This window comes from Peromyscus maniculatus, chromosome 3 (assembly GCF_049852395.1).
Source record: "Peromyscus maniculatus bairdii isolate BWxNUB_F1_BW_parent chromosome 3, HU_Pman_BW_mat_3.1, whole genome shotgun sequence".
NCBI classification, from domain to species: domain Eukaryota; kingdom Metazoa; phylum Chordata; class Mammalia; order Rodentia; family Cricetidae; genus Peromyscus; species Peromyscus maniculatus.
In genome coordinates, this window is record NC_134854.1 from 85,762,023 (window position 1) to 85,787,873 (window position 25,851).

Consider the following 25,851-nt stretch of genomic DNA (forward strand, 5'->3'; position numbering starts at 1 on the left):
CAGATCTTACTTATTATGGAAAGTTTATGCCAACTGGCCAGTATCTCCCCATTTACCTTTCCCAGCACTGAAGAACACCACTTTATTCTTTTTCTGTAAAAGCCCTCATTCTTTATAGAAATACTCTCAGAATTTGTGCTAAATATTTTTAACTAATTTATTTGTCTCTGACAAAGAATGAAATTTCCACAATAATTATGCTTATTGCTAATTGCGTCATTCCCTTCATGAGACAACCAAGGCAACACACAGACACACCATATTTTAGCTAAAAGTGGAATTCTTTGTCAGGTTTGTTCATGGAATTGAGAACTGTACTTGACACATTGTAAGCACTTCTTAAATATTTATTGAGTGATTTAATGAGTTAATGAATGAAATTATTGACATGGTAGAGGGCTGTGGTGTCTGAGAGAGAAATATATATATAGAGAGAAAGAGGAACAGGGAGAGAGAGGGGGAGAGGAAGAGCGAGAGGAGGAAAGAGAGAGAGAAGAGGAAAATTGAGTTTTCTATTCTGTTTCCAGGTTCTTGTGATGGACTGTCAGAGAAAGAATTCAGAGACGAGGTGAAGTAAAGATTTGGGGGTCTGGGGAGATAGCTCAGCAAGCATGAGGATGGGAGTTTGGATCCCCAGACCTCATGTTAAAAATCAGGCAAGTAATATAAGTGCTTGTAATCTCAATACCTGGGAGGCAGGAATGTGAAATATTCATGGAAAGTTGGCTAGCTAGATCCACAGTTTCTTGCTTCAGTTGGGAGATGTTATCACCAATAGATGAAATTGAGAGCAATCAAAGAAAACATCCAAAGTCAACTTCCAGCTTTCACATACACTTACAAGTGTAGTCCATACTTACATGTGTAGTTTGGCACATATACCTGTGCCCACACAAACGCAGACTCATAAACAAACATGCATGCACACTATCCGCACAATAAAATGAAAATTAAATGAAATAGTCATCTATTATAAAAAGAACAGAGGGGGATCTTTCATCACAAAGCAAAATACACCCAAGGAGGGAGTCCAGCAGTTTGGAGTGAATCGTGACTCCTGGAGGCAGCTGCTTACCCATGGTGGCAATTCTTCATGGGCTGAGGGGTGGGGAAAGATCAGATAATCTCAAGTTAGGTTGGTAAATTCTAAGAGAGCATCTATTCTCTTCTCTAGCTTTACATGGAATTTTCAAAAGTGTCACTGTAAAAATCCATCACGAGTTGGTATAGGAACAAATAATGAAGCAAAGGACACTTAGGGCAGTGTTAGTTCCAGCAGGTTTGATAAGGTCTTGCTGTTCAAGAAGTGGTCACATGACATCCTGCTGTGACACTGTTCTCCCGACACCTGGGTCTTTACCTGCTAGGTGGGGCTTTCTTCTCTCCACTATTGAGAGCTTCCCTGAAAAACTTCAATTATCTTCCTCACTACCTCAAAAAACACTATATTTTGCTACAGAAAATTTCAGAAGGAATAGACTTAGTAACTTCATTTCCTTTTATGAATAGAGTCCGGCCTTTGGGTGTGGCCTGTAACACCAGGATCTTCTAAAACTAATACATTTAGAAAGCTGAAACGAAATAACACATTAGAATACTCACTGGTAACTAGTTACATATTGTATTTACCAAATAATTTGTTATTTTTTATTTGATTAAAATATAATTGCATCATTTCCTCTTTCTCCTCTCTCTAACTCCTCCCTCACACCCTTTAAAATGAATGGATTCTTCTCCTCTAGTTAGTTATCTAATTGTTGTGATGTGCATCTCTGTGTGAGTATTAATAAATATATAAATACAATCTGCTGAGTGTGTTTCTTGTTGCTTGTATGTATGTGATTTCCGAGCTGATCATTTGGAAATTGATAACAGAGTAGGGGTCCCATGCTTCAGGAATACCAATTCTCCCTCTCACAGCAGTCACTAGTTACTTGTACTATTCATCTAGGGATGGAGCCCCATGAGATTTCCCCTACAGACATGGGGATATCAACTATGTCGGAACTGTGTGAGTCTAGTTTAGGCAGCCATGTTTTAGATTTCCTAGGTGCAGCGTCCCTGTCATATCTAGAAGACATATTCACACAGCACATGTCCTCTGGCTTTTATAATCTTTTCACCACTTCTCCCATGATGTTCCTTGAGCTTTCCATTGTAGGAGCTATGTTGTGAATGTATCAAATGGGGCTGGGCACCATGCAATCAGTTGTTCTCTATATTTTGACCAGGTCTGGATCTCCATAATAATCTTGCACTGCAAAAAAAAAAAAAATAAAGCATCTTTGATGACCAGTGGAACCTACACTTATATGTGAGGATGATGATAAATATTTAGAACGCAGTTAGGAATTATACTAGCTCAGGAAAGTGGCAGTCAGAAATCAAGAATCTGAGAAAAAATTCTTTACTACAATATGGTGGAGACAGTAAAAGAATTGAGTCTTCTAGGGCATGTGCATAAGAAAGAAGATGGCTCAGCATGGATTCTGTGCAAAGTGGGGTAAATAATGGCAGAGAATGATCTACCAGGAAAGGGGGAAAAGTCTTGAGAGGCTACAGCAAGAAGAAAAAGGGATTTGGGTAGTGAGAAGTTTGAATTCACTGATTCCCCTTTCCTTTCTATAGATTAAACATTGCAGGATCATTTTTGATATTTTCCTCTTTGGCATAATATCTTATAATTACTAAGGGAAAATGAGCTTTTGATAGCAGAGGTGATTTTTTTCCACCTAAATCAATGTATCCATTAAAGAATGCATTATTGCACAGCAGATGGAATTAAATGAACCATTGTGTGAACTTGGCGTTTTCAAATCAAGCTACCTGAATGTAATTACCTGAAGACACTTTCTAAATATGCTGTTCATGAGGGATTAGGTTTCATGGAGAGTCTCTCCCATTCTACTCAGCTTTTTCTCCGTGCGATGTTTTTAGTCATCTTGGCTTATTGTACTGTCATGTTCTGCCAATGATAATGGTGAAAATTAATCCTGAACCGGCAGAACTGATGACACAGAACCAGTCGACAGCTGTTTAAAAAACAAACAAATAGACCAGGGAGGACTTACGGGACAAAATGTCATGGCTTTGTGCCATAGAAAATTGGAGTGGCTTGCTCCAATCCCAATAACATTGAACTTTAGGAAAATGTCTCGATGCATCAAATATAAATTTTAGGACTTTATCCACAGACTACTTTTGCTGCCATTGTCATTGGGAAGTTGCAGCAGTTGGTGACAAGGAATCCTGTGTGTTTTACAGAATCAGCAGAATTTTAGTTTGGTGAATCATTTTGTCACATGGGGACTGTTACTATTAGGGTGACAATCACCTTCTCATTGTTTCTTCAAGTAGGGAGGAGAAGTTTATGTCTACTTCTTGAGTTAACAGTAAGTAAACAATTGGAACAATGGCTATCAGAACTCTATTTTAAATTCTCAGCACTAGACCATTTTTACTATTTATTTTAAGAAGTGAATTCTCAGGTGAGTGTAATGGCAGATAAAGCCTGTAGCCCCAGTATTTGGGGGATGATGTCAGGAGGATCAAGAGTTCAAGTTTACCCTCTCTCAACTATATTCTAAGGTCCTTAAACCTGGATTACATAAGGTCCTGGGGAAAATGGAGGAAAAAAATTATGATATTTCTCAAGCTATTACTACTGTCTTCAGGTATGCTCTTAGTAAATGGGGAGCATATAATCTCTGTATGAGAATTTCAAGTTTTATGGGAAAATGGACTTACAATTCCACATTTTTTGCATAAATTTGCTTGTAAACTTCCCAATGATTTGAGCCATCCAATAAAAGAATGGAACATGTTTCTTCTGTTTTAGCAAAGGAGCATTACTATGTCTCCAACAGGAATCCTCTTTTACAAATCCCAACTAGTATCATAAATACAGAGTTATCCAGAAAAAAAAAATAACACTGAGCATTTCCATATATAATGCATTCTTTTAAAAACTATAAGCTTACAGCTTGGGGATTAATTGGTGATAGATAATGTTAAAAATAAATTTAAATGGGGGAAATTACATTTTTATTGTTATGGAATGCAGGAAAAGAAAAGGCAGGCTTTAAAGTACACTGTCCCAAAAGCAATGTCAGAAAAAAGATTGCTTTATAATGAATATGAAATAATATGTAGATGTGGTAGGTTGATGGAGAATGTCCCCTATAGGCTCATGTGTAGCATGAATCTTAAAAGTTCTTATTAATAAAATCAAACCTGAGCCAGGTATTGGAGTGAACTGGAAGATCAGAGAACCAGAATAAGCCACAACTACCTCACCTCACCGGATCCTCAGCTGATCTTGTTTCTTCAGACTGGAGGCCTCTGAGTCCTCATCCAGAATGGTTCTCAGCTGAACTGCTGCTCAAAAGCCTGAATGCTTAACCAGGCCAAATGCTTAACCAGCCAAATGCTTAACCAGGCCAAATACTTAACCAGCCAAATGCTTAACTAGGCTGAATGCTTCTTGTTTCTGTTCTTCACACCTTATGTATCTTTCCTTTCTACCATCATTCCCTGGGATTAAAGGCTTGCTTTCTGGGATTAAAGGCGTGTGTCACCATGCCTGGCTGTTTTCAATGTGGCCTTGAATTCACAGAGATCCAGAGGGATTTCTACCTCTGAAATGCTAGGATTAAAGGTGTGAGTGCCACCATTTTCTAGCCTTTGTATCTAGTGGCTGTTCTGTCTCTGACCCCAGATAAGTTTATTAGGGTGCACAATATTTGGGGGAACACAATACCACCACACTCATGTATCTGAATTACTGGTTCCCAGTTGGTGGAGCTGTTTGGGGATGTGTGTGACTTTGTTTGAAGAGGTGTGTCACTGGAGGTGGGCTTTGAGAGTTTAAGGATTCACAACACTGTAACTTTGCTCTCTCTGGTGTCTGAAATTCAAGATGTGAGCTCTTTTCATTCCACACCAATTCCATGCCTGTCTGCTGCCTCAACACTGACACAGTGAACTAGAACCTCAAGCCCCAAACAACTCCTTCCTCTGTAAGTTGCCTTGGCCATTGTACATTATTACAGAAACAGAAAGATGAGTGAAGTGTGTAAATTGGAAATTATGTGAGCCATTGTGCTGGCTAGTTTTATGTCTACTTGACACAAGCTAGAGTGATCAGAGAGGAAGGAGCCTCATTTGAGAAAACACCTCCATTAGAGCTGGCTGTAGGTAGGCCTGTAGGGTATTTTCTTAATTAATGGTTGCTTGGATGTTGAAGGTCTGGGCCATTGTGGGTGGTGCCACCTCTAGACTGGTGGTCTTGGGTTCTATAAGAAAGCAGGCTAAAAAAGCCATGAAGAGCAATTCAGCAAGTAGTGTTTCTCCATGGTCTCTGCATCAGCTCCTGTCTCCAGGCTCATGTTCTGCTTAGTCCCTGTCCTGAGCTCTTCCAATGATGAACAGTCATGTGGAGGCCAAGTAAACCCTTTCCTCCTCATTTTTCTTTTATTCATGGTGTTTCATCATGGCAGCAGTAACCCTAACTAAGACAGCGAGTTTAGGAATGAAGGCAGAAATTCTACTGCTGGGCTATAAGATGACAGACTTATGTCAGAAAGTAAAAAGGGTATGGTCCTGGAGGTGAGACTGGGTGCCTGAAACTCTAAAGTCACTCTCATCTGTTGACAATGTGAACCCATGTGGCATTGTACACATCTAGGTACCAGCACAGCACTTCAGCATAACAGAATCAAAAGTGCTGGGATCTATCATCTCATTTCTTTTAAAGTCAGCACAGGTGAGGCCAAGTGGTGATGTAAGGCATGCCCAGGGCTGAGAGGCACTCATGAAGATTATGGAATTCTGGAATATCCAACAAATATCTAGACCTTGTAAGTCTTCTCTCTTTCTCTCTTCCCTTCCTCGTGTAAGAGAAAGGTTAACCATAACTTTTTTCTCTCTTTTTTTTTATAGCAATATGTATATATAAAGAAAGGAATACTATAAAAATGAAGCACTAAAGCTGACAGAACATTATCCCTGGTATAGTAGAAATTTATGTGAAATAATTTGATTATTATCATCCTGGATATAAGGTTTTAAATCATGCATCTTTAATATTTGGAGAGTATCTATGTTAGTCTGACTTTTTATCACCACAGTAAGAAATACCTGAGAGAAAGAGTCTAAAGGACAAAAGATATATTTTAAGATTTCAGAAGTTTTTGCCCAAGATGGATTAGTTCCACTTCCTTTAAGCCTATTTTATTAGTCTTTGTATATATATGAGAGATTTATTAGGGTGGCTTACAGGCTGTGGTCCAGCTAGTCCACCGCTGACTGTCTCCTCATGAAAAGGTCCAAAACCCAGTGGTTGTTTAGTCCACAAGGCTAGATGTCTCAGCTGGTCTTTAGGCTATATTGGAATCCCAAAGAATCAGGTTCTAATCCCAGTTAATGAATGCCTCCGCAGCAGGAGAGATGAACTTGCCAGGGAAACTAAGGACAAGCAGGCAGAATCAAAAGCTTCCTTCTTCAATTTCCTAATGTATAGGTTGGTACCAGCAGATGTGGCCCAGATGTAAGGTGGGTCTTCCCATCTCAAATGATTCAATCAACAGAGTCCTTTACAGTTGTGCCCAGATGCTTAGGTTTTAGTTGATTGCAGATGCAGTCAAGTTGACAACCAAGATTAGCCATCACACGTGTGCAAGATAGACATATGGTAGAGTGATGTGATGACAGAGGAAAGATGTTCACCTCACAGCAGCCCAAAGCAGAGAGGAGTAATCAGAAGATGCAGGAGCCAACCGATAGCCTTCAAAGTTCCATCCCTAGCGGCCCATTTTTTTCTAGCTACACATTACTTACTACATTCTCCCTCCCAATTAGTCACTCAATTTAAAATTCCTCAACTGCTTAAGCCCTTATTAGGTCAGAGATACTTTGCCTTTTGCTGTTTTTAATAATAATATTTCTTATTCTTTGGAAGTTTCAGGTATTTATAAAATGTACATTGACCATATCTATCTACCACAACCTCCTTCCAACTCCTGGCAGCCTACACCATCTTGGCTCCAACTCCTTATCCTTTTTTATTTAATATTTTGTTAGTGATAACTCCTGATTCCAATCAGTGCTGCCCATATGCACATGGGAATATGGCTATCCACTGAGGAATGAGCAACCTACCAGCAGTCACATTCCCAAAGGAAAGTAATTCTCTATCCCTCGTCATTGTCAAGTGTCAGGAGCTCCTCTGATAAGAGCGAGACCTCAGGGGCTCCTTCTCTATCCATTCTGGGATTTTAACTGGCTTGATCTTGTGGGAACTTACACAGGCAAACATGGCTGCAATGAGTTGATGCACGCAATAGTCATACTCAGGAAGCAGCATTTACTGTTCTTCTTTTCATCTGCCAGGTCTTACACTCTTTTCAATTCCTCTTCCACAAAATTGCCTGAGCCTTGGCTGCTGAGAGGCTGGTAGAGGTTACCATTCACTGCTGAGTACTCGGTTGTTTATAATCTGCACTTGGACCAGTTATGAGTCTCTTTATTAACCACTACCAACTGCACAGAGAAGATTCTCAGACCCAAAGTTGAGAGCAGAAGTAATCTATGCATATAAATACATAGATGCTTATAATTCAGTTTCACAGCATAACCATTTAGTTTGAAAAGAGTAGGTTCCACCCTCATGTCTGTGATCTCACAGTCATGGACTTTTGACTAGGTATGTAGTACCAGGTATATATAGCGATCCTTTCTATAGAGCAGGCCTCATATCCCACCAGAAAGTTGTTGGTTACCATCCAAACCACTATGCTAGTTTTGTATCAATAGAGACATCTTATGACCTTGCTAGTTTATAGCATCCAGGGTCCAGTGCTAGCTAGGTACAATTAGTCATTGGGGTATTTTCTCCCGCAGCAAACAGCAAAGCACCTCCTGTCACTGTGTAAGATAGCCAGGGGAGGGATCAAGGGAGAGAGAGAATGTGTGTTTCCTGGTCAGTTTGAGGTTGACTTCTCTCTGTCCCATTGTCCTGTATCCAAATTGAGTGCTATCTTCAGCAACAGGGTCTTACCTTCTTCTAATAGTGGACAACCAAAAGAAATGGCAATGTTCTATGTTGTTTTGGATGTCGCCAGTTCCTCTCATGATTCTAGAAGCAGTATTGTCTACCTGCGCAAGATGCTTCTGTTGAAATTAACTCTCTCTCTCTTTCACTCCTCTCTACATTTTCCTCTCTCCTCTCTATTTATGACCCCTAAGTTGCCTATGCCCAGTGGCCGGGTTATTATTTCCTGTCTTCCATGTATACTCCAGATTAAACATACAAAACAAAAGATTTGAGTCTGGGGTCCACATATAAGAGAGAAATTGAAGTATTAGTCTTATTGGGCCTGAGTTACCTCAGCCAGTATAATTTTTCTGGTTCCTTTCATTGGTGAATGAAACCAGATTTACTTGCTTTCTTTCTTCTCTTTCTTCCCTTCTTTCTTTTTTTCTTTTCTTTCTTTTTTTTTTGCAGTCAAGTAATATTCCATGTACATATGTACCACATTGTCCTTATCCATTCTTCAGTTAGTGGACACCTGAGCTGTTTCCATTTCCTGGCCATTGTGAACTGAGCTTCAGTGAAGATGGATATGCAAATGTCTCTGCAATAAGTTATCACATTCTTTGGGTATATGCCAAGCGGTGGTATTTCTAGGTCATATGGTAGTTCCGTTTCTAGTTGTCTTAGCTAATTTTCTATTGCTGCAGTAAGACATCATGACCAAGGCAACATAAAAAATATTAATTTGTAGCTCCCAGTTGCAGAGGGTTAGAGTCCCTGTGATCATCATGTCATCATGATGGGGAGCACGACAGCAGGCAGGTAGGTACAGTGCTAGAACTGAATGAGAGCTTGTATCTTGATCCACAAGCACAAGGCAGAGAGAACTAACTGAGAATGGAGTAGGATTTTAGAGACCTCAAAGCTTACCGGCAGTGACACACCTCCTCTGATGGGGTCAATTCCCCTAAGCCTTTCCAAACAGTTCTACCAAACATCAACGATGTGAACCCATGGGGACCATTCTCACAAACAATCACACTAGTTTTTGTTTTGGCTTGGTTGTGTGTTGTCTTCTTTTTAAACTGTTGCGGCCTTTTACGCCATGGCTGTCCTGAATCAGCAACTGCAACTCCACTGCTACCAACCAGCAGCCTGAGGGAATTCTGCTCCCTCAGGCACCGACTCTTTCAAAGCTGAGGGAACTTAACCAAATCTCCATCCTTCTACAGAACTCAAGATTCAAAGGCTAAGGTGGAATTCTGCTCCCCAGAGAGGCTGAAGAGCAAGTAGCACACCTCCCTCTCCATGCTCTTCTCCTCCAAATAGTCCTCCGGCTTCTCCTCACCCCTCTTAAAAACCCTTCTCCACCTGGCTCCTCCCTCTCACTTCCTGTCAGCTAGTTGCTGACTCAGCCTCCTGACCGCAGGTGAATTTTATTTAATCAAACACATCTTTGCATCATTAAACAAATGTTCCAGAGCATAAACAAAAGTAACACAGCTCAAAATAATATTCTACAACAGTTTTTTTAGAGACCTCCAGATTATTTCCCACAGTGATTGTTCTATTTTAAATTCCCTCCAATAATGGATAGCTAGGCGTTCCCCTTCCCCCATGTCCAGCCAGCATTTGTTGTCATGTGTAGATTATTCATATCAGCCATTCTGAATGATGTGAGATGGAATTTTGAAGTAGTTTTCATCTTGAAGTGTTTCCCTAAAGGCTAAAGATGTTCAACACTTAAAAAAAAAGTGTTTACTTTTTCATGTTTTTTTTTTTGGAGTGTTTTGTTCATCCCATAGCCCATTCATTAATTGGGTTGCTTTTCTTTCTTTCTCTCCTTCTTTTTTTTTCTTTTTCTTTTTTTCTTTTCTTTTTTTTTTTTTTTTTTTTTTGGTTTTTCAAGACAGGGTTTCTCTGTGCAGCTTTGTGCCTTTCCTGGAGCTCACTTGGTAGCCCAGGCTGGCCTCAAACTCACAGAGATCTGCCTGCCTCTGCCTCCCAAGTGCTGGGATTAAAGGCGTGTGCCACCACCGCCCAGCTGGGTTGCTTTTCATTTTCTTTAATTTTTGAACTACTTTGTATATTGTACAAACTAACTTTTTAGCAGTTGTTTAAATAGTAACAATTTTTTCCCATTCTGTAAACTGCTTCTTCACTCAACTGACATTCTCCTGTCTAGTACAGAAGATTTTAATCTCATGAGATACCATTGTTGTTTGTTGGTCTTCCTACACTACAGGAGACCTAGTCAGAAGTCTATTTCTGTGCCTGTAAGGTGAAACCTACTCCCTACTTTATTCTGAAGCAGCTTCACCTGTATAGTCTTGTAGGTGCATTTTTCTGTCCTTCCAACCAGCTCCCAAATCACCACATGGAGACTTATTATTAATTATGAAAGCTGGGCTGATAGCTTAAGCTTCTTTCTAACTGGCTCTTATAACAAATTAACCCATTTCTATTAATTTACATTCTTCCTTGTGGCTTTATTACTTTTACTCTGTACTGTTCATGCTGCTTTCCTGCTTTCTCCGTCTCTGACTGGTGACTCTCCAAGTCTCTGCCCTGAAAATCATACCTAGCTGTTGACCATTCAGCTTTTTGTTAAACCAATCTGAGCGACAAATCTTTACAGTGTACAAAAAGATTATCCACAACATAGTCTTATGAAGATGTCCTATATTGATTTGGAGTTGACTTTTGTACAGGGTGGGAAATGCTAAACATGTTTTGTTTTTATTATGTTGCTGTTTTTTTTTTTACTATTTTTGGATGTTGAAATACAAACCTTCAAGCACTATTTGTTAAATATATTATTCTTTTTCCAATGTGTATTTTTGGTGTCTTTGTTAAAAATCAGGTGCTGTATTTGTGAGGATTAATATCAGGGTCCTCTATCCTATTTAGTTGTTCTATCAATTGTAATTATTTTTTGCTTGTACCATACTGTTTCTAGTACTATGGCTTTGTAGTATAGTTTGAAATCAGGTATTGTGATACTTCTCAGTTTTCTTTTGTTCAAAATTGCTTTGGGTCTATGTTCGATTTTGGGTAGCAGATTGCCATATAATCCCTGACACAATTTTTTTTTTTTTTTTGGAGAATTGCCCTGGAATTTTATTGGAGATTGCATAGATTGTTTTTGGTAAGATAACCATTTTCTGCAATGGTAATTTTCCAATCTATGAGCCTGTAAGGTCTTTCCATCTTGTAGTGTCTTCCTAAGTTTCTTTCTTAGGGGTCTTTTGTTTCTTAGGTTAGGGTTATTCTAAGTATTTTATTTTATTGTGTGCAAGTATGTGTGAGCGTATGTGTGTGTGAGTGTGTGTGTATGTGTGCATTGTGAATGGGACTTATTTTTCTATGACTTTCTTAGTGTGTTTGTCATTGGTATTCAGGAAGACTACTGATTTATGTGTGTGTTCATTTTGTATTCTGTCACTTTTGCTGAAATTGCTTTTCAGCTCTAAGAACTTTTTGGTGGCATCTTTAAAGTATGTTAGAGATTTTGCTTTCCTCTACTCTCTGGACATGCCACTGTGAATACACTTAGGATTGTGCTTTGCTAACCTATGTGTTTCTCAATGGAATCAACTGATATTCAAGGCCAATCACTGCAGAATCCCAGGTCTTATTTCTCTGAAAGTAGATTTTCAGGGACATATTAATATGTAAGGCATTTATTAAAGAGTTCTTTTGGGAGCTATACCTCTGAGAGGAAAACATGGTATTGTAGACAAGGCTATGAAGAATTTTCTCCCAAGATGCCACCTGCAGAATTATCAGAAGTTATTTAAACTGCAGTTTCCTTTGTATCCCTGCTGTGATCCATAAAATGTATTAACCTAATCTGAATTGTAGCTTTGCTGTCTCTTTTATGGCAAAAAGAACATTAAAAAGGAATACTATAAAATCAAGCAATAAAGTGGGCAGGACATTATTACTAGTATAATGGAAATTTATGTGAGATTACTTCATTAACTTACCCGCTGTTATAACTACATTTCCTGCCTCTTTGCCTGCTTTTGATCCCAAGCATGCTATCCCTCCTTTCTAAAGCCCTTAAATCTCCAAGATTGACCCACGGAAGGCAGTGGATGCAACATTCACTTATCCTGGTAAAGTAGGCTTTTTAATATTTATTCCATCAAATGTCATTATGATTCTTTAAACTCAGAACTGTACCTATAAGAAATTTCAAGACATTTCATTTGGTGGTTTCCCTTTTGAGATCTAAGTAGAATTCCTGTTACATCCGTTTAATAAATACAGAATATGACCCAGGATTGCAATTTACATGTAACTAGTACCTAGTTCTCTCTCACCTTTCCTTGTTTTTCCTCTTCTCCAACTTTCATTGTTGACATCTCCTGAAAGTCAGTTCTCAGGCCCTTCTTATCTAGGTTTGTCTTCTCGGTCTACATGGTCTTATCAAATACTACTCTTTCCACATCACCTCTCTGTTTGTTGGTGACTTCAAAATAAATAAAGTGACCTCAGAGCTTCCTGTTCTGTTTGGCTGCCCAGTCTCTTACTTAGGATTTCTATTAGGTAGTCCAGAAAACATCTCAGTCAGAGGGGCAAAAAACATAAAGCATCATTTCTTTCTTTTCTTTTCTTTCTTTTTTTTTTTTTTTTTTTTTTTTTTTTTTGGTTTTTTGAGACAGGGTTTCTCTGTGTAGCTTTGCGCCTTTCCTGGAGCTCACTTGGTAGCCCAGGCTGGCCTCGAACTCACAGAGATCCGCCTGGCTCTGCCTCCCCAGTGCTGGGATTAAAGGCGTGCACCACCACCGCCCAGCCCATTTCTTGAACTCAGATCCAGCTAATTTATCTTTAATTTTTTCACCTCAGAAAACAATATAGTGATCTATAGAGCTAATGATGAAAATATCCAGAAGTTATCTGAAAATTTCTCTTTCCATTGTCTCCAGTGACCAATTTTTAGTGCATATTTTCATCTATCCCGAGTCCTCCCCCAAGTCCACTAGTCTAGGCCACCGTTGTCTCCAGTCTGGGCTTCAGAACCAGTTTAACAGACACCCAAGTTGGTGGCTACAAAGTTCTAACTAGGTTCTCTTTTGCAATGCTCCTTTCAAGCATGTTCTTTTGAAGTCAATCTCTACTTTTTAAAATGCAAATAGGATAACATCACCACTGGACTCAAAGTTCCGATACCTTTTCGTCTTCTTGAGAAGGAACCACACACTATAAGAAAGACTGCTGTTTACAACTCTGCTATTTGCAGGTGATGATTTTGTGATTTCACCTTTGTATTTTTCATTGTTGATACACTGATAGACATTCCTTTTGTTATATGGTAAAGAACCTACATTTAAAAAAATCAGAAACATTCTTTTCCAAGTCCTTTGATTTTCTCATTATCCTTCCTTATTCTGGTCCAAACGAATGTAACACTTTTTTGACAATTCTCTAATATATGTATAATTTCTTTTGGCATTTACTTAGTTCTTGCACATATGCTTACTTTTGTACTGACTGTTTCTTTAAATTAATTCTACTTTCCATGCCTGATTACACATCTCATTTCAATCATCATCACAGCACATATACATGATGAATGAATGGATGGATGGAAGGAGAGATGGGTGGGTAGATGGATAGATGAATGGATAGAATATATTAAGACAAAGTTGCTAAAGCTAGTGATTTGTGAGGTAATAACTAGTTTCTGAAGTATCTGTACTAGAGTTAAAAAAAGAGTTGGGAATCTAGAAGACCACATCAAGTATTATTATTAAATCTTTATCCAAGGAAAATAGAATTTAGATGCTTAGGATGGATGGATGCAAACAACTACCTCAGTAGTATTTTCTCTGAATGTTTATCTCATTCACTAAAGAACATAACCGGTTGTAGTCTATATAAAGGTAGAATCTTTCCAGGATAAGAAAAAGCCAAATATGAATTCTACCAGTGTCCCTTTTTACCCAGGCTTGCAGTACCATCTAAGTGGTGCACACTAAGTAGCCCCTGTGATTCTCCTTCAAGGGAAGTTTACATCTCCTAGCTCTCCTCTCTGAAATCAAACTCCCCATTGATGAGCAGAGTCAGGGACTAGAAACTTCCTTTCTGCTTCAAGCCCTTCCATGCTTTATCTTGGAGATTCTAGGAGAGCTATTGCAGTGTTCTTAGAATATGGAAGTCACTCCTCCACTGGCTCTGTCTTTTGTGATTTGTTAGGTACTCATACTAAAACAAATATTTTCATCTATTTATTAAACCATATATTCTCTGTTTTAATGTATCTATCAATTCTATAAATAGTGCCATTGTATTATATAAATCAGCTTAGGTGGAAATTCGTGTAACAATAATACAGAATCCTGCCCCAGACCTTCCCTCTTTAGCAACCTTTCCCTGTAATATCACTGTTCATGTAATATCACTTGACACATATTCACTATATACTTTGCTATTTACACCCACATACAAATGCACTTCCATTAAGGCTGCATATTTTGGTTTGGTTTTTGAGACAGGGTCTGCCTTGTAGCCCAGGCTATACTTGAACTGGTTTCAAGATGCTTTCAGAAGGCTGTTCACCTCTCATATCTCACCTCTCATTTCTTCCTGTGTCCCAAATTGTTAATTAGAAGAGATTTGGCAGTGGTGATGGATATCAGAAGAAAGCATCCATGGCCATAGCTTTTTGTTCCACTAAGTTAAGTATCAGAGCAGACCATTCTCATGGCTGCCTCAGTACTCCTTAGTCTACTACTTTCAGTTTGAGCAGCCAGAAAGTCATCTTAATGTTTAGATCTGGAGTCTAGAGAGGGGGCTGAGTGAGTACAAACATCCAATGTGCATACCTGATCAGCTGGGTTCTGCTAGGGTTCACAAGTAGTTCTATAAATGACCACCCGCCATGTATGCAATTGGCAAAAGCATTTAATAAAAAATTCCAGCATGAAGGGGTCAACCACCTGACACAGTGACAAATGGTGACCCTAAGAGAAGCTCACGGGGCTCCTTTTAAGTAGGATTAGGGGAATTCCAGTTGTGGTTAACTGTACTTTGAAGCAATTGGGTATAGACCCTTTCTGGTACAGGAATCATTTTATGATTGGCTCATGAAGTCTGGTGAGCAACTGTGGTTGCAGTGTTAAGGGTCTGTTTGCTATGTCAGGGGTCTGTTTGACTGAAAATATCAAGAACAGTTTCTTCTTGTGGCCAGGTAAGACCCTGATTGGCTACCAGACTGGATGTACTTCCTGACGGTCTGTTTGAAGCCAAACATGAGTCAACATAACATAGGATGGTGGGGTGATATGGGACTGAGGTCTTAGCAAACTGGTCCCTGTCAAACAACAACAACAAACAAACAAACAAAACAAACAAACAGCAAAACAAATGGCCCTGTTAGGGTCAGACCTTTTATAAGAAGAGGAGATGGCCGCTTCAGGTTCAAGCCTCAGCATCCACATAAAGGTAGAAAAAGAGACTGAACTCTACAACTTTGTCCTCATCCCCCACTCCACATATATGTCATAACACTAATGCCCCCAACATCCTGCTGCCACACACACACACACACACACACACACACACACACACACACACACTTACAACATATAACATTTTTTTAAAACAACTTAGACCAGATCATGCCTCTTCTGTGATGAGAACTGTCCAGTCTTCATTCAAGAGCAGAGTCAAATTCTTTCAAGAGCTTCCGTGATGCTGTCCCCTGTCTTTCATCCCACCTCTTATTTTTTTCCAAATCATTTCTTCTGCTGCTTGCTTAATATTTCTACTCCACTAACACCAAGCATCTTTAAATGTGGTAAAGAAAATCAAGCCCCTGGCTTTCTACCTCACAGATGAAACAGATGTGATGACCCAAACTAATTGCACAGCATCCCTGAGAAACTCTTCCCCTAGACATCTCTTCGTCTCTTTCCCTCATTTCTTTCAAGTCTTTGGTCTACTCTAAGATTTTTGGTGGTACCCACATCATGACTCAGTTTAAAACAACAGTCTCAGAATGATACTTTTGATTTCTAAACCTTGATTTTTTTTGTAGTATTGCCCACATGTAAGATGATAATACTACTGGATAAATTTATTACAGACATATTCTGTCATGACCAGAATTTATGTTCTGTATATATATATATGATTGTAATCAGCACAATGTCAGGACCTGCAAGAGTATCTAATAATAGCTATTCAACAGCCATCTAAAGAAGAAATGTACATACAAGTAAAAAGATACCATAGTTAGAAGTTGCAATGGCAAAGCGCATCAACAGGTAGGAAGTAGATACAAACTCTGAGGCTTAATCATCTGTTGTAAAAGATAATATGAATGAATTCATTAAACGTGCCTAAAACTACTTGATAGTGTAAGAGAGTTCAGCTAGCAACTAGCTCTCTATTATAAAGAGCACAAAACAATCCCTGAAATATATTAAGTGCTAATGTTAACCACTGTTATATACATATGATTTTACATAAAAGAATGGAATTATGATCTATGCTTAGTGTTCAGTTATAGTCCCAAACCTATGAATGGCTCCACCCATTTCAGAATGGGTCTTCCCATGTTAATTAATGTTATTCCCCTGTACTATATAGAATTTGTATGTGACCATTTAGTCATTTGTCTCATAATAAATATTTTAATAGCCTCTGAGCTTCATTATTTTCTCTTGGAGCACAATCATCCATAGACATGTCCCCAGGCCTACCTGATCTAGGTGATTCCTCATTGAGGGTCTCTTCACAAGTGATTTGATTGCAATACTCGTTGCTAACCACTAACATCAATTTCTCCAAGTAGCACATACTGTTCTCATTCATTCATTTATTCATTTGCTCAATGAATTTCTTAAAATACTCTATGTGACTAAGACATCCCCATACCACTTATTCTTTATTTCTGTTATTCCCCTGTACTATATAGAACTTATATGTGACCATTTAGTCATTTGCCTCATAATAAATATTTTAATAGCCTCTGGGTTTTATTATTTCCCTTGAAGCACAATCTAACAAAGCTGAAGTTTAGTGTGGTAGTGCAATAATCTGCCTTTTTATATACTTTAAATAAGAGCATCCCTTTTAAAGTTATGCCTTATATTATTTCAAAGATAATGCATATCTGCTCCTCTGAAGAAAGAAATGTATGTGTTAAGTCTATTTTAAAACCAGTTCATGTACATATTCAATAGAACCACATTATTTCATCAGCTCAGTCTTTCTTCTTGCATATTTGCTCTTCTTTTTCTTCCACTTGACTAAGTTTCTACAAAATTCCCATCTTTTTGCTCTCTACTCATTTCCCATTTAAATCAGACTTAAAGCTCTGTCTCCACAAAACTCCTCCAGGCTGGCAGCTGATTAATCCACACAGAGAGTCTTCCTGGAACTGTGAAATATAAGACCTGCCAGAAACCTTAAACTTTAGATCACTGAAGGGATGACAACTCAATGGCAGAGGCTCTAGGAAGCAAAACTAAGAGACATCAACTGTCTTACTCCAGACCAAAAAACAATGCTTTAGGCAAAGAAAGAAAACAAAGCCCACTCTCTGATAATACAGTTAAGGGGGGCGGGGGAGTGGAGAGGGAAGGGGAGGGTTGAGGGAGTGAGAATATTACAATATTATAGCTTGGGATGTTTGAGTTCCTGGTTCTACCTGGCTCTAAATCTTAGGGCATCTTACGTTACTTCTGAGTAAATTGAGTCTTTTCTTATATCCTCCCAGTCATTAAGCTACTCTTCTCTTTTCTAAAGAATATCAAAGCATGATTCCAGTAATTCACACCCAGGGTTGTCTTAATCCATATGTTTTACTTTAAAATTAATACAGAAAACAGGGACACGCATTCCCATAGCATCTTTAAGAGCACTGTTCATAAAGAAATTTATTATGATGTTATATTCATAAAAATACTTCAATGACCTCTCACATCGGTACCAGACACATTATGAGATATAAATTAATTAGGAGGCAAAGGAATGCGTTCGAGGATACACACTCTTCACACTATCATATGAGAACTGCCTCGCTAGGTTAAGCAGATTGTAGCTTTCTTGTTTTCTTGGGCCTCCAGGCTGACTGGAATTCCTAATGAGAAGCCTTTCTTCATGGGGCCTTTCCTCTCCCCAGGTAATTAATCACAGCTCCTCAGAAGCCTCGCTCAGCTCCATCTCTTTTGATGTGCAGCTATCACAACCAGCCATGACTACATGCAATAGAAATTTCTCCAGCCACACTGACTTTGATAAAAGATGCTTTCTTCCTAGAAAATTGGTCAGTTCAGTCATCATGCATTTGATGATCATAACAATGGTAATGATCTGTTGACTGTTAGCTTCTGGGTGCACTAAGCCTTTTTGGATTCTGACAAGTAGGCCTCCCAGCCATCTGTTCCTCGGGGAAGTAAACAATTCTCCAGAAAGTCTCCTGAAATTTTCTTTACCTCATTTCAGAGCAGCCTTTTAAACATTAATGCAGAGATGAATCATTTCAGGACCTTAGAAAACGTGCTTTCTGACTCAGCAGCTGTGAGCTGGGGTGCAGGTTCTGCATCCCTCACCAGACGCCAGGTGAGGGGGATGCTGTGGGCTTCTGAGTACTCTTTGATTGGCAGAGCCTAGAGAATTTCTTATTTACTGCTCTAATACAATGTCAAAGCCTCACAAATCCTTCGACATGTTGTTCTTATACAGGCAGCAGCCCTGCCACACACCTTCAAACAACATGATAGTGTCAAACTTCAAACATTGTTTTCTGATTTTCTCCTTCAGGGAACTGAAATGTGAATGGAAAGAAACCCTGTTATTTAGGCTCCAGCCTCACACCACTGATGCTCTGTAAAGATTAGACATCTCATATTCAGTGGGGTGAGCAAGGACACCATAGGCGGGTGTGTGGTTACAAGTGCAGAGAAAACTGTTTCTAGACCGCAATGCCTTCTAGACAGTCACTCTATCTTCTCTCACCCCCTTTCTACTCCTACTGCCTTCTTACTTCCAACAAACTCCTTTCCATTTAGTGTGTGTGTGTGTGTGTGTGTGTGTGTGTGTGTGTGTGTGTGTGTGGAGAGAGAGAGAGAGAGAGAGAGAGAGAGAGAGAGAGAGAGAGAGAGAGAGAGAGAGACCCACTAATTTCAATTGGAGAAGATTGCATGATTATGGTGCGTAGGGAACTTGCCAATGGCTACATTACTGAAGAAAATGACTCCCATACTCTTTGATCTTATCGTGCAAAATGATAAAAGAATTATCTCTGGCTTATGTGTATGTTTTAACTTTTACTTTTCATTTCTTCTTATCTGGAAGTTTACTTGTAAATCAATGCATTTTCTTTTTTTGTTTTGTTTGTAGAGATACTGAGGCCTTACACAAGTAGAGTCTTGAAGTAATTAATTAAATCAGTCCTTGTAAAAAAAACAATGATGACATCATCTCTTATAAAGCAGAGTCTGCCCTGTGCTATTTCAGACTTCTATCCACAGTGTTATCTAGGGCATTAGACTCAGCTCTGGTGGTCACCACAGACCTTACTGGAAGTTTATACACAAAAAGAATAATCAAAGAACAGGCTCTCCTACGAGGTAGGTGCATCACCATGTTATATGTGGTCCAAGAATTTGTGAACATACGTAGGAGGTCGCTCTTCCAGGTAGGTCTGCCTCAGCTGGCTGTAGTTAATACTACTATCAAGAGCTGTTCTATTACTAAAGTAAAATGTAGAATGGTTTTGACCTAATTCCTTCCTGACAAATGCTTACATACTGAAGATCATTACCATCATTTGAGCCCTCCAAGGCAGCATTGGGAGGCTGAATGGTTTTAAAAGGGAATGCCAGTCTTCTCTTGAGACAAGCCCTGAAGCCATTAGTCTGTTCTTTGGAAGATTGCCATAGGAAAGTGTCTCACCTCTATGTAGCATCTGCTCTCCAAATAATATAATTTTAATCCCTATTATGTGGGCCACTAAACTGACCATAAAATATTACAAAATACGACAGAATATTAGTTCTATGTTTTTACACATATAAACATTTCCTTCAGGTAGAGGCTTACACTGAGCACCAACTCCCTTGCCAGTCATCACCACCAGCATTAGGAACTGGAGTTCTGTGCTCACGTTGAAAATTATGACCTGCTACTAATTCTTGGCATTTAATTGATTTTTTAAAAGAAGAAATTTTAATTATGTTATGCTTTTCTAGTATAGCTACATGCTAATACACACATGTGCATACCTGGCAGTTGTAAACAGAGATCATTTTCTCTCAGGGTGCTAGTTGCTAACATTTGAAAACAGGTATGTCTGTATTACATAGTTCTTGTCTTGCAGTGATTGTTTTAAAGAATATTTTATTAGCAATAACTATGGTTTTACAATCTTTTTTTTTTGGGGGGGGGTTTCGAGACAGGGTTTCTCTGTGTAGGTTTGCGCCTTTCCTGGGACTCACTTGGTAGCCCGGGCTGGCCTCGAACTCACAGAGATCCGCCTGGCTCTGCCTCCCGAGTGCTGGGATTAAAGGCGTGCGCCACCACCGCCTGGCCTGGTTTTACAATCTTATATAATAATCTACAGTATCTCTGATCCCCAGAGCAGCTTAACAGAAATAGGAGTTTTCTTACAGCAGGCAGAATGAAGGAGTAGTTATGACCTCCCTGGGTTTATATTTGGGGTATAGCAAGGCAAAGGAGGAAGTCATTCACTCATCTAGGCACCCAAAGCAAAAGGAAAGGTTATCTCTGTGAGAGGATCTAGCTATAATAGCGAATTTTACAGACACTAGATAATGGCTTAGGGGAGCTATTGTGTATTATATGCATGTGTGCACGTGTGTGTGCAAGTGCTGTGCTCATGTGCAGAGGCTAGAAGTGAATGCTGGGTGTCCTATACTATTGCACTCCACCTTGTTTTTGTTTCTGTTTGAAACTGAATCTCTATCTAAACCTATAGCTTGACTTTTCAGTGAAGCTGAGTGGCCAGCAAGCCTTTGCCATCCTTCCATTTCTGTCTCCTTCAGTCCTGAGCTCACAAGCAAGCACGGCTGAAGCTCTCTTTTATGGGAGTTCTGGGAATCCAAATTCATGTCCTTATGCTTTTGCAGTAAGCACTTAATCCACTAAGCAATGTCCTTAGCTCCTCCGAGCCCTCAGCCCATGGAATGGTGCCATCCACATTGGCAATGGGTCTTCCCTTCTTAGTTAAAGCTGTATGGAAACACTCTTATAGTCTTTCCTTGAGGTTTCTCTCTGTGGTGATTCTAAATGCAGTAAAGTGACAATGAGTGTTAACCATCAAAGTGATGCATAGTATTTTCGTCTTAACCTTTTTCATTGAAGTGTCTCACTCTAAAACTTTTTCAAACAAAGAGAGAATTTAAAAAACATGTAATATCCACACTTTACTACCAAGATTAAGCAGTCATTAATATATTTCACACTCACCTTAGTGGAAGAGAAACTTCCAGATAGATGAAAGCCCACATGTGGTTGCTCTCCTCATCTTTCACAGAACGAGTTAATATAAATAATTTCTGTACAGGATGCTTTATTTCATTTGCATAATTACTAAAAAAGTTTTCTGCATTACATTGTATACTTCAAATTCAGAGCAATGGTATCCCATATTTTAAAAACGTGCTCTCTCAGCATGTTTATGTCACTACGTGAAGTAGTATTTTTACTTGTGCTATTCTATAACATTCCATTACATGAATAAACCACATACATCACAGTTATTTGCTTTTGTAGCACTACAAAGAGATAATTAGGTTATTTTTCTCTTCCACTAAAATACCTGATGCTTCAGTGAACACTGTAGCACTCAGCTCCGGGATCTGTGTGGACAGACACCTGCAAACAGGATGTTGATAATAGGAGAGGAGCATTCTGTGAATGCTGCCAATTACTTTCTGAGGTAACTTCACCAGTCGCCACTCCTAAGGGTAACGCTCAAGTTCCCATCTTGCTGCATTCTGAATGAAGTCTACCTCCTGGCCATAGTGATGTTATTGTAAATATCATCACACTTCTTGCTTTTCCTTGAATTATCAATGAGGGATTTGTGTACCATATTGTCATGAGATAGTAGCAATGGTTTTTTTTTATTTGTATTTTTTGGGGGATGTCTTTTTAGTTGTTATTCTTTCTATATATAGTCATTTTTTATACTTTAATATCAACTTGCAGGGAACTGTAGCTCTCTGCATGGCATGGGGATTTTCTGAGATGTGCAGCCTCAGACAAGTGTTGAATCAATTCAAACCTTTTTTAATCCACTGTAGTAGGGCAGTTTTCATAACTAATTTCTACTACTAATGCTTTATTCACCTTAGTACTACACTTTAAAATGATGTTCTAATTCCACACTTCTATGTAGTAGTGAATAAATGAAGGTAGAGATTTATTTATGCCATCCAGTGTAATATTTAGAAAAGGAAGATATGATTTTTTTATTTAATTTTTCTTAACTTGATGGGGATTTTTTTTTGAATGCTTAATGTTAAAGACTTTGAAGAATCTAGTTTAGTTAAAAACCATGACGTTAGCCTTATGGTTTCATGTTTACTGGCAAGAGACATGAAATTCTCAGATGACAGACCAAGGAACCAACTCTCTGTGAAGCCTGTGCAGAAGGTTCATTTCAGCATTGATGCCTGTCCTTTCTCCCCATGAGGGTCCCACCCTAATGATACACAGACAAGGCAAAGCTCTTCGGTTAACACTGAAGGATCCTTCAACCCATGTCTTTCCTGATAAGCAGCTTGTAATACTATTTGCCCTGAAGGATCATGCCTTCTCTCTAATGTTGGGAAGCAGTCAAACCTTCCCATAGCCTGCAAGGAACAAAGTTTTTCTGTTTTCCCAGTGTTTTCTGTGTGTAACTTGCTGTATAAAGCTACCTCAGAAATGAAAGGTCATTATTGCCCCCTCTAATATAATAACAGATATACGGATAAAAGGGAATGATTATCTCCTCTGCAGAATAATCTCCCCTATTTAAGACTGAGACACAATAAAAACCCTCAACTTTTTGATTAACAAACTGAGGATCTGCTTCATGTTTAATTTCGAAAAATATTCAGAAAGTTTTCTAAAATAAAACTTTCAGTTCAAACTAGCATGTGTTGGCAGTTAAAAATTTTTAAATTAATGATTAGTTCTCCAAGTTTATCCAATCAATATGAATGCTAGTTGATATTTAAATATCAGTAAAAATCAAACTTTAAATATCCGCATTTCAGAGTTTGTAAACTAAATTGCTCGCCAATGGTGTACTTTTATTGCTACAATAAAGACTGGTTCTCAGGCAGAAAACATCCCTTGACTGTCCATGCTATTTATAATGTGGTGACCTCAGTGTGACACTCTTTAATGTTTAATCAGCATTATCAGCATGTCTTCCATTACTTGCTTAAGTCTAGACAATATGCAAAACAATAAATCAAGCTGTGGTATATAGTGCTTGAAGTTTTTTTTTGTTTTTTTTTTTTTTTTTGGAATAAATATTCTCATCCTGATTTCAAGCTGCCTGGCTGACATTACTGTACACACAATTAGGAGTTGTGTAGCAGCACAATATTGCATAGCATCCCATCATACAGATGCAGAGAATAACTTGAAAGTAGGGATGACAGGAAAATGTAAGTAAATAATTGGGAGTGACAATTTCGAGTATTTATCATTTCTTGTTTGTATATTGACTTTGCATTTATAAATGTATGTAATTTTATTTATTTTAATTTATTTATTTTTATATGTGTGGGTGTTTTGTCCCACCTGCTAGTTAGGCAACTCCTAATGCTGCATACCTCTTCCCTTGACTGCTCTAACTTCTTTCTTTCTTGGGGAGGTTAATTTATTTATTTTCACTTTATGTGCATTGGTGTTTTGGCATGGATATCAGGTCCACTGGAACTGGAATTACAGACAGTTGTGAGCTGCCATATGGATGTTGGGAATTGAACCCACTCTAGAAGATTAGTCAGTGCTCTTAACCATTGAGCCATCTCTCCAGCCCTGTAATTTTATTTTTAATAATGATAATGCTTACTAACTAGCTTATAAAATTTCTAAAAAATTAACAACTGATCTGTGAACTTCTATGAGTGGATTCTGTTATAGCACATCTTTTCTGTATGTCTTGAAACACTATGCAACCCACTATTTTCTGATGTGTTAATTCTACTTGTTCTGATTTCCTGCTTTAATAGATGAAAATATAGTGAGGTATGTTTTGTTTTCTTCCTGTAGTATCCAGCTTCCAATATACTTCCCCAAAACCTGTCTTTGGTTTTCAGTTCTTTGTGTGGTTCCCTCAACCACAGACTGGGACAGATCAGAATGTGTGGTAGGAACAAACCACATGAAGGACATTTCTAAGCAGAGAAACTGGTGAGTGTGGACATGTGAGGAAGGACGGTGCTTGTCATGTCTCAATGAACCTGTGTCCCTTTTTCATCTTTACACATACAGCAGACTATTTATAAATGCAATTGCTCTTTGTTTCAATAGAGACTTTGGCTCAACATGATAAAAAATGAAGATGCTCGGTGATCTGGTATCTAATCCTGATATTGCTTTTGTGCTTTTACAGTCTACATTTTTGTTCATCTGTAATCATAGTTGATTTATTTATGAGATGATTCTAAACTAGAAATGAGTAATATTTGTAGAATGGTTATTTCATTATCATACGAACATGGTGTGCTGCTCCCCATGTGTTCCTTGTGATCACTAGTCCTTGTCAAATTCAACGTCACTATGTATATGTGTAAACAGTGGCAGTGTTTCCATGGCCATAGTGATTAGATGGCACTCTTTGTACCTAGTACCAAGAGACTTCTCAAGTTTCCTCTGAAATTTCTGTGCACTCTGTTAATTTCGTGTTCTCTATATATCTTCCTCATGAAGTTCTTTACTCAAGAACCAATTATGGACAAATTTTGTCTCTCCCAAGCTATCATTCTTCTCTCAGTTTGGAAATATTGTTTCTTCAGCCCACACAAATTTCTCACATTTTCTCAAAAGAAAAAAGTACTCATTACTTCCTTAGAATGATTGTGTTAGAAGAAAACTTTCTAATAATTTAAATATCTAAAATTGTTTCACCTCACCTCACAAAATCACTCCTCATTTGATAGGCCCCATCCACACACATGCACACTTTTTCATTGAGGACGTAAAGTTGATGATCACCCCCTAACACACACATACTTTAAAGAGATGGCTTATGTGTGTAGTGCTTACTTTTACTAATAAGAACTCTCATACCAATTTGATTGCTTTACTTTTCTGTCTGCTATATTCCTGTCTGTCAATTATAGTTTGAAATATATCTCTGAAGATGTATTTTGAAGTTCTAGCCTTCAGAATTTTAGAATGTGATCTTATTTGGAAATAGTCTGTGCTCATACCTTGACTAATTTTATTAAGATTCAGTACAACTTGGATGTAGAGGGTACCAATTCAATATAACTGGTGCCCTTTAAGAAAATGAGTTTAAGATGTATAATAATAATAATAATAATAATAATAATAATAAATAATAATAATATAATATGTATTAGTTTATAAATATACAAATAAGGAAACAAATCACTGAGTGAAGACAAAGATAGGCAATGAGAGTGCTATTTGATGATGAAGATAAGGATTAGAGTTAAGCAGATGTAAGATGAAATTCCTAGGGATTGGAGTTAAACAGATGTAAGATAAAATTCCTAGGGATTGGAGTTAAGCAGGTATAAGATGAAATTTCTAAAATTTCTAGCCAACCAAAAAATCATGGCAAGGAAAAAAAAAATTGAAGCTATAGA

The 25,851-nt window shown here is 38.3% G+C and overlaps 1 protein-coding gene across 2 annotated transcripts in view; it reads left to right on the plus strand.

The window, feature by feature from the left end:
- The window catches only part of Grid2 (glutamate ionotropic receptor delta type subunit 2), a 1,417,491-nt gene that overhangs the window by 958,958 nt on the left and 432,682 nt on the right, over window positions 1-25,851 (plus strand). The window lies entirely within an intron of this gene.